General features: G+C 46.5%; 1 protein-coding gene across 3 annotated transcripts in view; it reads right to left on the reverse strand.

Moving 5' to 3' along the window:
• The window catches only part of NEDD4 (NEDD4 E3 ubiquitin protein ligase), a 1992497-nt gene that overhangs the window by 162969 nt on the left and 1815897 nt on the right, over positions 1 to 13631 (reverse strand). The gene's annotated exons all lie outside the window — the stretch shown is intronic.

A 13631-nucleotide genomic window follows, 5' to 3' on the forward strand; every position in this document is an offset into this window, starting at 1 on the left:
CAATGACCCGCCTGTTGAGAAAAGGGATTTCATTTGAGTGGTCCCCGGAGGCCCAGAATGCCTTTCGGTTATTGTTGGAAACCTTTACAACCGCTCCAGTACTGGCTCACCCAGATCCGGCGTTTCCCTTCTTTGTGGAAACGGATGCTTCCGCAAGTGCTGTAGGTGGTGTCTTGTCCCAGAGGGAGGGGGGCACGGGGGATATGCACCCTATCGCCTACTTTTCAAAAACATTGCTGCCGGCCGAATGTAATTACACGGTGGCTGAGATGGAATTACTGGCAGTAAAATTGTCCTTCGAAGAATGGCGCCATTATCTGTGGGGGGCCCGGCATACAGTTACAATCTACACAGATCACAAGAATCTGGAGTTCTTCAGATCAGCCAGGGCCTTGACACCCAGACAAATGCGATGGGTCTTGTTTTTCAATGAATACGATTTTATCATCACTTACAGACCTGCCGCTCAACAGATTAAATCCGACGCCTTGTCCCGGATTCGTGTTGATCCAGAGGAGGTAAAGGCAGGGAAGGAAAACAGGCCTATGCTGGATAGCAGGAGGATTGTGGGAGTAGTATCGGTGGAAGAATTTGCTTCGACTATTAAAGATCTGTTGCGCAATATGGATGTGGCCCCTTGGTTACAATTGCCACAGGTGGTACTCAGACACGGGTTGTTGTATCAGGGGGAGAGGTTGTTCGTTCCTCCGGAGTTGAGACAAAAGGTAGTGGAGTGGTGTCACTCATCCTCTTTAGTTGCGCACCCGGGTATCGGGAAGACCAAGGAGTTGTGTTTGAGGTGGTTTCGGTGGGACACGGTAGCCCAGGATATCCATAAATATGTGACAGCTTGCCCTGTATGTGCCATCAATAAACCCTCACACAGTAAGCCATCGGGTCTGTTACAGCCGTTGGCAGTACCCCCTTCTCCTTGGCACACCATTAGCATGGATTTTGTCACAGACCTTCCCTTGGTTTCCGGTTTTACCGCAATAATGGTGGTTGTAGACTTATTTACCAAGATGGCTCACTTTCTGCCACTTCGAAACATTCCCACAGCAAAGGAAATGGCATGGGAGTTTTTGGTCTCAATAGTACGGTTACATGGGTTGCCCACAGCCGTCATATCAGACAGGGGGGCGCAGTTTGTGTCTCATTTCTGGAGGGAGCTCTGTCTGGTGCTCAAGATGGATATACGTTTGTCATCTGCGTACCATCCCCAGTCAGATGGGCAGACAGAACGCACCAACCAGACGATGGAACAGTTTTTGAGATGCTTGACTACGTCCCTTTCGTGTGATTGGGTGAGGGCCTTGCCCATAGCGGAATTCGCATATAACAACAGTGTACACTCGGCCTTGGGCATGTCACCTTTCTTTTGTTCTATGGGATTTCATCCCAGAGCCCTCGCCATCCAACCCACTGGGCACGTGCCAGCCATTGATGAAGTCAGTAAACGGTTGGGAGACATCTGGGAGGTGGCTAGGTGCAGTTTACAGGACGCCAAGGCAGCTATGAAGGTGCAGGCGGACCGACATAGAGTCCCAGCTCCGGGGTATAAAGTGGGTGACCAAGTATGGTTGGTGTCCCGTAATTTAAGACTACAGGGTTCTCGTAAGCTACAGCCCCGGTATGTAGGCCCTTTTCCAGTGGTCCAGGTCATCAACCCTGTGGCAATGAAGTTGTTATTACCCTCGGACTATAAAATCCACCCAGTGTTCCACACTTCCTTGCTGAAGCCCTTCATCCCATCAGATCAGGTCTTACCTCCTCCTGCCCCCGTATTAGTGGATGGCGAAGAGGAGTTTGAAGTGCAGGCCATTCTTGATTCCAGAAGAAGGAGGGGTAGGTTGTATTACCTGGTAGACTGGAAGGGGTATGCCCCGGAGGATAGGACATGGGAACCGGCTGGAGGAGTGCATGCGCCTCGGCTGGTGAGAATATTCCACAGGCAGCATCCCCGAAAACCCCGACCGGTGGGGAGGGTTGTCGGGGGGGGGGGGGGGGGGGGTACTGTTAGGATTAGGTCCCCAGTCCTCTCTCGTTGACCATGTCCAATAACATCACATGACACACCAGTAGCATAAAAAGGAGTCCTACCCTTATGTCTATGCTTGTTATTGCTAACCTGTGGGTTCCTGCATACTGGCTCCGGAGTTTCCTGTTGTTGGTTGCTGTCTTTTCACGGGCTCGTGAGAAGAAGAGAATTCCCTATTCCCCCTATATTTGCCCTTCTTGTCCCGTATCCTGATATTTTTTCCTTGTCCTGGTGCCTCGTTTTTGGGTTTATACCTTATTTCTTGTTACTCCCCCTTTTCCCCGTTTTGGGTCCCCTGTAGCTATTAGTTAGTTAGTGTCCTGTTTATTTTTGGTCCAGCCCTCGATATTGTTTTATTTTTTGACGAAGCGCATGTGGGATTCGTTTCTGCTTTCAGGGGCTCCTGTTGGCAGAGCGCCGGTGCACGCCGCTCTCCTTTCTTGGAGACGCGGAGTTAATCAGTAAACATTCGCGCCGTAGCGCGATCCCTTGCCGCATTTGCGCTTCCCGTCCACCTCGTTTTAGGTGGACGTGACGTTTTGGGCCGTTCCGCGAGAGGAACCCGGCTGGGTTTCCTCTTTCCTTTTTGCTAGCGCAATAACGCGGAAGAGGCTCTCGTCTTTGGAATTGTCCTGTTTCCCTTTTCCCGAACCACACTAACAGGGGTTTTTTGCACATACCGTTGCTTTAGGTGTGTTTTTTACCCTGTAAACTGATTACTCGCCCACGCCCAATACACCCTTACTATTCAATTATCAACTCCTTGAAGCAAAGCCTGCTCACGCTTATGGTAAGTGTGTGTGATGGTATTTGTTGGATATGGATATATGCATTAGAGGTAAGACTGGGGACTGAAACATAACTGTGGGGTGTATTTGTTGTTTCCCTTTTGCAGGAGCAGAAGAAGGAGGCGGGTGTTCCTTTTGGTGCCAAGTTACATGGGTGGAAGGTGTGGTTGCCTTATAATTTTCCACCCCCTTTTCTGAGTCAGCAGCTTTCTCATCTGTGCCTGTCAGAGAGTGGCTGGTGAGTCGGATAAGTGGATTGGACATATCCTCGTTCCTGCAGTGTGTGGGTTGGGCAGGAGTCCAACAGCGGCCATCTTAGGTGAGGGGAAGTAATAGAAGGGTCATGATGTTATTAAGGAGCACGGGAGTGAGTGAAGGAGCTGACTATACATTTCTAAAGTCTAATTAGGAGGTGATGGAGAGCATTTCCGGCTAACCATGTAGTATTGCACAATATGATGTGCGGAGTATACCGGGGGACGTGATGTGGTACTAGCAACCCAGTGACTTAACAGGTTAAAACTTCAACGATAAATTAACTAAACAATTAACTAAACAACGCAGGAATCGATTTAGGACTAGGTTATTGGAAAGTTAACGAATTAAAACCAATATTCAGCAAGGAACCACAATTTGGAACAAAACTGGATTCATTAAGCATTTACAGGAGATGTCCAATCTTCATTCCTGTTCAATCCAGTGTGGAAAATAACGAAATTGATGTACATAAGCAGCGTTCATTTGCCCTTTCCCATTCCCTTCCCTGTACGTTAACCACACCACTCCGCCAGTAAAAGCCCGTGCCCACATGCACCTGATAGCCATTTTTAGGCACCATGGCCTTTTGCCCGGTCATCGGAATCCCCGGCTTCCCTCCTGCGCGTATGCGCGTATTTGAACCCCCCCCCCCTCCTCCCCCCTCACATACATAGACCGTGAAACCTTCTCCCTCTGCGCGACCATGCTATGAAAAGCGACCCTCCTGCTTGACCCACGCAAAGCCCCCCATTTTCTCTTGAAGAAGCATCCTTCGCCTCAGCTGACATAACCCCCCCCAGTTGCATCTAACTGCCCCCCCCCGTTCTCTCATGTGCGGGTCATAAGATCTCTCTCTCTGTGCGACTCTGTCCCTGTGCGCACCCTGGCTCTCCCCTCCTCCCTCGCATGGGCAAGTCATAAACCTCCTTCTTCTGCAAGACCCTGTCCTTGGGAGTCACAGCTGCGCCTGACCAACACCTCCTTTTCCTCTCATGAATAACCCCTCTGTTAGTAAACCCTCCCTCCGCGATGGACTGTCCACACATGTCCGAGGCCATCGCCTAAGCCGGAAGATACTGTTTATTGCCCCTTATTGTATGGAGTCACTCCTCTTCAAAGAACCCACTATTGATCCTGGCTTCCCCACCCCTTGGGATACGATCAGGCGCACACATCCTAATAATCAGCGGAACACTCAGCTGTGTGATTGCCCCCCTTTTCCTTATCGACAGTTCAAGGGTCTCTATTGTGGATTCATGTGGGGTGGGATTAACACGAGGATAACGGGAATGTCTTTCCCTTGTTTTACAATGTCATTATTGTAATAAGGAGTGTTTTGTAAGGTATAAAAGGCGATGTCTCAGAACACTGGTTAGAGCACCTCCCGAAAGACACTGTGTTTCGTGTCCGAAATGACAGGCTCTCCTCATGAGTAATAAATCCTGTTCTTGTGATTCCTGCTTCCAGCGCCCGTCTCTTTATTTGGTAACTACTCAGAATGGGAACTAAGAGGCGACTTGCGCCAACAGCCCGGGCATCGGTTGTAAATTGGGCTGACTTTCTACACCAGTCCTTACACTGTCCATTAAGATGATCATCCTCAGTTCTTCCTTATTCAATAGTAGGGCCATGTTGTCTCCACGTGGGGGTAGTTTGAGAGCTTTCAGGACAGTCCACTTAATGTCTTTTTCAGTATGCCCTTTTTGCATGAAATGCTCAACCAGTGGTGTGTTGGGGGTCTTGCAACGGACCCTGCTCCGATGTTGTCCAACCCTGGTTTTAAATTTCTGTTTGGTCTGGCCAATGTATACTTTAGAGCATGGACATTGAATTAGGTAAATTACATCACTTGTATTACAGTTCGTGAATGAATGGCACTCAATTTTTACATTGTACATAATGAAGGATTTGCCTTCCAAAGTGTAATTGCATACATTACAGGCACCGCATTTAGCGTGTCCTACCAGGGGGGGTCTGGTTCCAGTGTGCATCTAATGTGTGGCGCTGTATGAGACTCGGCAATGCCGCACTTACTAAATGGTCCTTAAGGAAAAAAAGGGCGCTCTAGTTTGAGTGTACCTGCATTAAGTAAGGGCCAATGTTTAAGTATTGATTTCCTAAGGGCACTTGAAACCAGCGAGAAGGTAGTAACACAGGCAAGTTTGATATTCTCGTCTTTTGATTTGGGGCTAAGTAAAGCCTCTCTAGGGCAGTACCAGGCTCTTTTGACTGCATTTTGTACCAGCCTCTTGGGGTTACCCCTGTCCCTCAATTTGGCAAAACAATTTCTCCTGATTCTAAGAAATTGGGAATATGGTAACGAGTCCCTAAGCGCTCTGGGTGGGGTTGCTTGTGTAACAAAGTAATGTATTGCGTTCTGTGGGTTTACGGTACAGTTTTGTATGTAAACTGCCGTCGGAGTGATAAATAGTCAGATCAAGAAAAGATATGGATGATTTGTCAGTTGTACTTGTGAATGTAAGTCCGGAGCAGGTATTATTGAGCCAATGGATGAATAGGTGTAAGCTGTCAGGATTATGGCACCAGATGAGAAATATGTCGTCTATATAACGTCTCCAAATAGTAATTGCAGACAAGAACGGGGTTGGTGGGAGACAGTATGGTGTATGGTCTGCGTTCTATGTAGTCAATAAAGAGTATGGCCAGATTGGGGGCAAAAATATCCCCCATGGAGGTCCCCTTAACCTGTTGGTAGTATTGTTGTTCAAAGGCAAAGAAGTTGTTAGTAAGGCATAGCTCCAATATTGGAGAATGAAGATTGAGGGTACTCTGTGTGGTCATGGTCTGGACTCAAGCATATTTTGTATAACAGGTAGGGCACTGGTTTGGGGGATGTTCGTATATAACGATTCTACATCTAATGTGCAGAGTAGATCCGTGTCTTCAGCAAAGGGATAATCTTAAATAAGGTTGACCATAGCCATACTATCTCTTACGGAGCATTGGGTAATTGGCACAAAATCTTTTATAAAAAATTAACGAAGTGTCCAAGAGGCTCTAGAATTGAACCACAGCCGGAAACTATGGGTCTCCCTAGTGGGTTAGTGATATTTTTATGCACCTTAGGAAGGGTGTAAATTACCGGGATTCTTGGTGCGTAGACATTGAGGAATGAAAATTCCTTCTGGTTGATGAACCTTATCTCTAAGGCTTCTGTTGTTATTTTAAAAATGAGTCCTTGTAGTTCCTTAGTAGGATTGGTAGGGAGTCTGATGTAGTGGTCAGTGTTCGAGAGCTGCCTCAGGATTTCAATGGTGTATGTGTTTCTGTCTTGAAGAACAATACCACCTCCCTTGTCCGCACTTTTGATGATTAATGATTCCGCGGATTTAAGTGATCTAATAGCTTTCTTTTCTTCAATGGTTAGATTGTAAGGAATGTATTTTTTAGTTTCCTTGAGTATTGAGAGATCCTTAGCGACCATTTTCTCAAAAACGATAACCCTGGGCGGGACCATTCCCGCTGTGGGAGAGAAAGTAGATGGTGGCCTAAAAGGGGTATTAGATAAAGGCATGGGTGAGGGATTGAGTTGAAAAAAAGCCTCTAATCTGATCCTACGGAAAAACCTCAAAATTTCTGTGTGTAAGTCAAGAAAGTTGGTTGGTATAGTGGGAACAAAAGATAGTCCCTTACTGAGGAGAGATATTTCTGCCTCAGAGAGATTATGTGTCGATAAATTAAAGATTGGAATAATCTGAGAATTAGACACATTATTTGTAGATTGGATCACCATTGGTAGAACTTCTGGCGGGTCTGCCGCTTGCCCAGTGGGTTGTAACATCGTGGCACGCGTTTTACTCTACCTCGTTTGGGCGTGTCGTGTTGACCTCGACCTAAAAAATTGCTATTGCTAGGGCCTTGGTTCCTATTAGATGAACCAGGATTTTCTGTGGTGTCGGAATTGTCAGAAGAGTCAATTGAAGAGTCAGAAAAACCTACTAGGGTTAGACGTTGATTAAAACGGCCCCACGGTCTGGTATTGTGAGGGTTGGAATATGTCCTATTGCTGGAAAAATCTTTCTGAAGGTATGGATAAGTGGTTTCAATGTGATATGATTTTATATCTTTCATCACTTTATTCGTTTTTTTATTCTGCTCAATCCTGTAGAAATTGCCTATAGTCTTTTGAACTTGATCTAATAGTTTCTTAGCCTCAGGGAGTGGATTTGCTTCTTGAAGCTTTTTCTCAATTTCATCAACTTCTGTAGCAAGGGTAGTAAGGGTCTCGGTGGCAATGACGATACCGAACACTAATCAGTGTCTGGAGCAGAAAGTTCCAATATAACTAAAGTTGTGGATATATTTCGGATTATCAGTAAAAATGCCAGGAATATTACGGACTCGAAGGCCAACTGGGATTATGCTGGCTTTTAAATATTGTCTGAGCATAAGTGTCATCAATTGGAGGCGTACTTGTTTTTCCTGCAGTTTCTAGAGTTGATCAGGGAGTGTGGAATTGACATTTAGTGGGGTAGTGTCGGTGGAGTCTGAGAAAAGAGAAGGTCCCTCACAGATTTTCTTAATGTACTCATCTGAATACAGTGGAGCAAGGTCAGACATAATATGTAAGCTACCCAATGGTCACACATAAACAAGGGGGAAGAAAACAATAACAATAATATATACAGGTACAGGGGCTCCCACTCAGAAAGGAAGAGCGGAATGGGAACTAGTCCCTTGCAATCCAGCGATTGCGCAACATATAGTCTTATAACAACAAGGATACACCCTCTAGGTAGTTAGGGACCTGGGGTAACTATTCGTGCCCCAGTCACCATCTAGGACATTAGACATAGCGTGAGTCTCCACCTCCGCAATAATTACGTACTCACTACAGTAGGCACAATAATTCACCCTTGACACTTCGACTAGTTCATTAACCGTCCTCATTTTTTCTTACAACGTGCACGTCATTTCACTGATCACATCACTTTATGTTATGTTATGTTAATTTCGATTTATATAGCGCCAAATCACCGACAGGTCTCTTAGCGCTTGCTTTGGGAACCCGTCCTGGCTTTCCCTGCGAGATAACCCCTACTGGGCATCCCCAAGGTGAAGACCAGGCATCCCATCGCGGTGGGCCGTAGTGGAGATTAAGCAAGCTATTGCCCAGAGTTGCAGAGTGTGAACCCATGATTCGAGTAGGAACCGAGGCGAGAATTATCGAGTCCCTGGACATTTTTGAGCCCAAGACCCTGCCGCGTCGGGAATTGAACCCTGGTCCCGGGTCTGACCTCTGCATCAGGGTCTGCCTCCTCTAACCAATGAGCCACACTTCTCCACTATGAAAGGTTCCATATTAAAGCATGGTCAGCATTTAATCAATGTAACTACGCAGCCTTATGTTTTCACCAACAATGGTCGCTTAAATAACTGTTGTTGCCTTTTGCCTTTTCCCGATCTTTCAAGAGGCTTGTATGCTTTTAATTCAGGCAATGTAATTCTCAGTCCTCATGATGATCCTTGTAATGTAGTGTAAATGATCGAACGCCGTCGTCAGTCGATATAGTTACACACTAGGTTCTCCATTGTGTTACAAAATTTGTGTTGACTATATGTGGATAGTTTGGTTCACTTTTATTTAAATTGCCAGCGTCCCCTTCTCATATTTTGCCTGAAAATACCCCACCCCTCTTCATTACCTTTGTTCATGTCTTACATGTTTATGTTTTATATGTACTGGATACAGTATTGTATCCCACTGTATATTTGTGCACTAAAATCCTTTTGAATTTTTCTTATATTGATTAAATTAGTGCCCAGCTGGATATTTCTTTGCTTACAGCACACATTGTTGTCTATATTTATTTTGTTTCCTTGAATACCTTGATATGTTAAGGACCACTGTTGCCTTAAAGAATTGTTACCCCACGTCCTTAACTACCTAGAGGGTTCCCTTGTTGTTATAAGACCAAATCCCACACTGCGTGGGAGTAACAGCCCAATAAGCAGACAGTATTAACTGATCTCACCCCCAAACTGGCTGAGGAGAACAACCTCTTGCCATATTGGTCCAGCCTCTTCGAGTTCTTATCCGGCGGAGCCGAGGGGAAGGCACTCTGCGATGTCGAGGCCTGGATGACCAGGCTCTCAGGCTTAAGGTGAGTGGTCAAGAAGGCGGGATCAACAGGCGCCGGACGATGATGCCTACCGACATTCTTATGCACCGGTGCCCCCGAGACCGGCCGCAACCAAGTACCCAAGAGGACTTCGGTAAGGGCCTCATTAAAAGGGAGCAGCTGCTCCGACGATGTAGAGCACTTCTTCTGGAGCACTTTTGTAAGGAGGTTAGACTTAAGGGCCACCATAGGGAGGTCGAGATGGAGAGCCTCCGCGGCGCGCCGCAGCACAATAGTATAAGAAGCGCCTTCCTCCATAGTAGGCGGAGGCGAGGTAAACCCCAGGTCAGAAGACACATCAAGTTCACCAACATCTTGAATGTCATCCACCCAATCCTGCTCGAAGTCACACTGCCGCGCAAAGGGATCCTCAGAGCCGTCCCAGTCGTCGTCTGGCTCCGGGGTAGCAAGAGCCAGCCGCGCCGGCAGGGCCGGACCCGGAGATGGGGTCAGCGACGTTGGAGACGGCGCCGGTAGTGGCGCCAGCCGGGGCCGTGCCAGAACCGCATCCCAACGTGGATCCCAGGCCGGAACAAAATGGTCCGGGAACCGGGGCAGGAGCGGGATGAACGGCACCCAGTGCGGCGCCTGTGGCAGAGCCAGGGGCGACGCTGGGGGCGGAGCAAAGGGCAGGGCCGGGGCCGGAGCCAGCGGCACTGCACCATGTGGCGCCTGGGCCGGAGCCGAGGGCGCTGGATCCAGTGGCTCCGGGACTGGAGCCAGAGGCGGTGCCGCCGGGCCAACACGATCTGGACATGGAACTGCGGGGCCAAAAGGTGCGCTGGCGGAAGCGCGGGCCTGTAAAGGCGGTCCAAGGCAGCAAGGAACTCTTGCACCTGTTCGGGAGTCGCAACAGACCCGGGTATAGCGGGTAGGCCTCAGGAGCGAGGTACGTGCTTTCGGAGCAGAAAAAGAAAGAACTGATGTCAGCGTGCATGGGTGGCGCCTAAGTACTCGTTGTGACGTCATCTTGGCGCCTACGATGCCAGGAAGGACGCAGATCCCCAGGACGCCACCCACTGGCGCACAGAGGTACTGCTAAGCAGAAAAACCTTCCGGATCCAGCCTGACGCCTGGGGATATTCTAAGGTAAGGAATCTATCTCTAACGTGTCTCTTTCAGATCACAAATTCACTGCGACCATGATATATTTATAGTTCCCATCCCCATGTAAGGGACCGTAGTGGTCAAGATAAACACAAGCTAATGGTTTATCTGAAATTAACAGGGGCGTCTGCGCAGGACGTTTCACTGTAGAGACTTTCAGCTTTTGGCATATTTCACAGTCCAAAACAAAGTTTCTGGTCCGTTTCCTAATGCCTGGCTACCAGTATCTGTTTTAATAACGATACTGTGGCGGAAACACCTGCATGAGCAGAGGCGAACCCTTCATGTGATGCTAGGATTAGTTCTAATCTATTTTCCATGTTTGGAATTACCCTATCCCCCACTCCAGGGATTCGAGCAAACGGAACATTGTTCGTATCAATTATATACGAGTATTTGAGTGGAAACTTTTTAGGTAACACTGCACCGCTGCCTTTGTTTGAAGCATTGACAGCCAGTATTATTTCACTATTTTCATTCTTGAACGAGTGATTGCAGCTACGGTAGCCATTTGCACAGCCCACTTCGCGGCTTCATCAGCCAATGAATTCCCTTCAAATTGAACGCCATCACATTAATGACTCAGCGTGTGTATCACGTGAGTGTTTTTTAGTCCGTTTCGTAACTGAACTACTTGTTCCCAAAGCGTTTTATGCTTGATTGTGCAACCTTTTGCATCTTTGAAACCGTTCTGAAGCCAATTCTGTAAATATTCATGATATGATTGAACACAGTAAAAAGAATCGCACACTATGAGTGTGGGAAATTCGCGATCCGTATTTTCAAGTGCCATTATGAATGCTTGTAGTTCATCTCGCTGAGCTATAGGATCTCCTAGAGGCTGTCTTTTTGTGACCATAGGTCTGAATTTGCCATGACGCATACGACCTTTAACGATCGTGCATGCTGCACTATAAGCTTGCTTACCCCCCGTAGCAGGTTGTGCAGAATCGTCAGTATAAATTAGAAATTCATACTGGTGAAGAGGGAGAATTTCAGTAGGCAGAGGACATTCGGGTTCGTGTTGCAGGAATGCTTGAGTTTTCAAATAAGGATCAAAAACATATTCATCATCAGTTGCAGCAAGTGAATTAACCCATTGTGTCTATCTTGGATGTAAAGCTTTTGCATTCGGAATACTAGCTATTGTAACTGCCTCTAAGGCTGGTATAGGAGTTACGACCATAATTTGTTTCCCCTGTGCTAGGGCTCTTTCTTTTGCTACAGCGGTTTGAACCGCTGTAAGAATTTTTTCTGTTGATGTAAATGTCATTTCTGCTTGTGTATACCAATCAATCAATCAATTCTTTCTTTATTTGTCCTTCCGAAGAAGGTCATAAAAGATACACCATATTAAAAACATCCAATAAAATCACACACGTCTCAACAATACAAAACTCATTTTCCATTTAAAAAGATTACAACAGCAAGCAAATACTGGAATTTTGTTCTCTGGACTAAAGTGACAATGCAAAGTGATTAGGTTCATAAATAGCATCAGATATTGTCTAATAGTGCAAAAGACAACAGCAGCCATAAATAGTTGCAAATAAATAACCAATAGTACATGAATAATAAAAATCAATCCTATAAAAAGATTAGCAGCAGGGGTAGACATTTTAGCAGCAATACAGATGCAATCCATGCAGGAAAATGGTAACGTGCATTGGAACTGAAACAGCATGCTTCTTCTCTTTGGGCTAAAAGACACTTCTAGGAGGGATTAGTTTCTGACAACGGCATAAACATGACAACTTTGTTTCCCTTTAGAATTGGAGCAGTCTCAGAATCGTGGAAACAATAGATAACCGTTTCACTCAGTCAATCATGCATGCTTATCTTCTACAGAGGTTACACAGAAATAGAAAGACGGAGTTTCAATAAAAAGGGGTTTATTGAACAGCCTTATTTCTCGTGCAATAGATATGAGCTGCTACAATCGTAAGACAGAATGCAAAGTATAATACGTACAGCGTTAGCAGGAAGATCAAATAATACTACAATAGCATGGTTTGTAGCTAAGACATATATTCATAAAAATACATACATAAATAACACAGGCTAAAATGTGAATGCTCATCTGGTGCTTTTAAAATAGTTCTACTCCAGTGTACCTAACATAAGTGTAGTACGAGGTAGGAAGTAGGTGCTGTTTTCTAAAGTATAGCTAGCTATTGTTTAGTTTTGCCACGAGTTGCCTAAAGTCCCTCTAGGTTCTAGTCTGCTCCATACCTTTGAATGAGAGAGGTTGGAATCTCTTCCCGGGTCTCGATCTCTAACACCCCGCAAGGGGAGTCAGAAACACTGGAGCTGGATTCTCTGCGAGGATGACAGCGTCTGGTCAGTGCATCAGGCGGGACTCGATCTCCCTCCGAACTTGCTGTGGAGAGCCGCGAGTCGCGAGCCCCGTAGCTATGTGGTGCAAGTATACAGCTGGACCGTACCGTGGTTTGCCATGGAAAGTCAAGGTATATTTATACCTTGAAGGTGTTTAGGAATGCCAGTATCAACATAAAAGTTGTGCAGAGGAACGTCATGAATGAACCCCCAAGGAATAGATGTTCATGCATATTAGATGAGTTCTTGGGGAAATCAATAATCCAAGGAAGGGTAAGTCCTAAATGCTTAAGAATATGGTTTTCCAAGAACGTGAGACGTGAATGGACGGTTGTAGGTGGCCATGCCTGTATTTGGTTAGTATGGATAATGGCTAAATAAGGGTAGGATTTCTATGCCTAAATATGGGCAATGAGAATTGCGCTTATATAAGGACATAAATCAGGAAACATATATACGATATCTAAATCGACACACAACAAGTCGATGGCCATGTTGAGCAGTTCAGGATACCAGACTCTTCGTGCCCAATACGGAGCCACAAGAATGACTTGGGCCCGGTCGCCCTTGATCTTCTTCAACACTCTGGGCAGAAGTGGTTTAGGTGGAAAGGAGTATAGAAGACGGCAACTCCACTCGTGACGAAAAGCGTCGCCTTGCGAGTGCTGCCTTGGAAATTCCAACGCGCAGAACTGCTGACATTGCGCGTTCTCTTCGGTGTCGAATAGATCTAACCAAGGCTCTCCCTACTGCTGAAAGAGACGTTGCTCTATCTCCGAGTGAAGACGCCATTCGTGATCCATCATGCTGAGTCCGTCCGCCCTAGAATTCAAGGAACCTGCCAGGTGTTGAACCACCAGGGATATGCCCTCATGTTCCAGCACAGTACCACAGTACCACTTGGCAGTGGTGTTGTCCGTGAACACCTGCACTACTCTTCCCCGGACAGAGGGAAGGAAT

The sequence above is a fragment of the Lissotriton vulgaris genome, chromosome 2_1 (assembly GCF_964263255.1).
Source record: "Lissotriton vulgaris chromosome 2_1, aLisVul1.2, whole genome shotgun sequence".
Classification (NCBI taxonomy): domain Eukaryota; kingdom Metazoa; phylum Chordata; class Amphibia; order Caudata; family Salamandridae; genus Lissotriton; species Lissotriton vulgaris.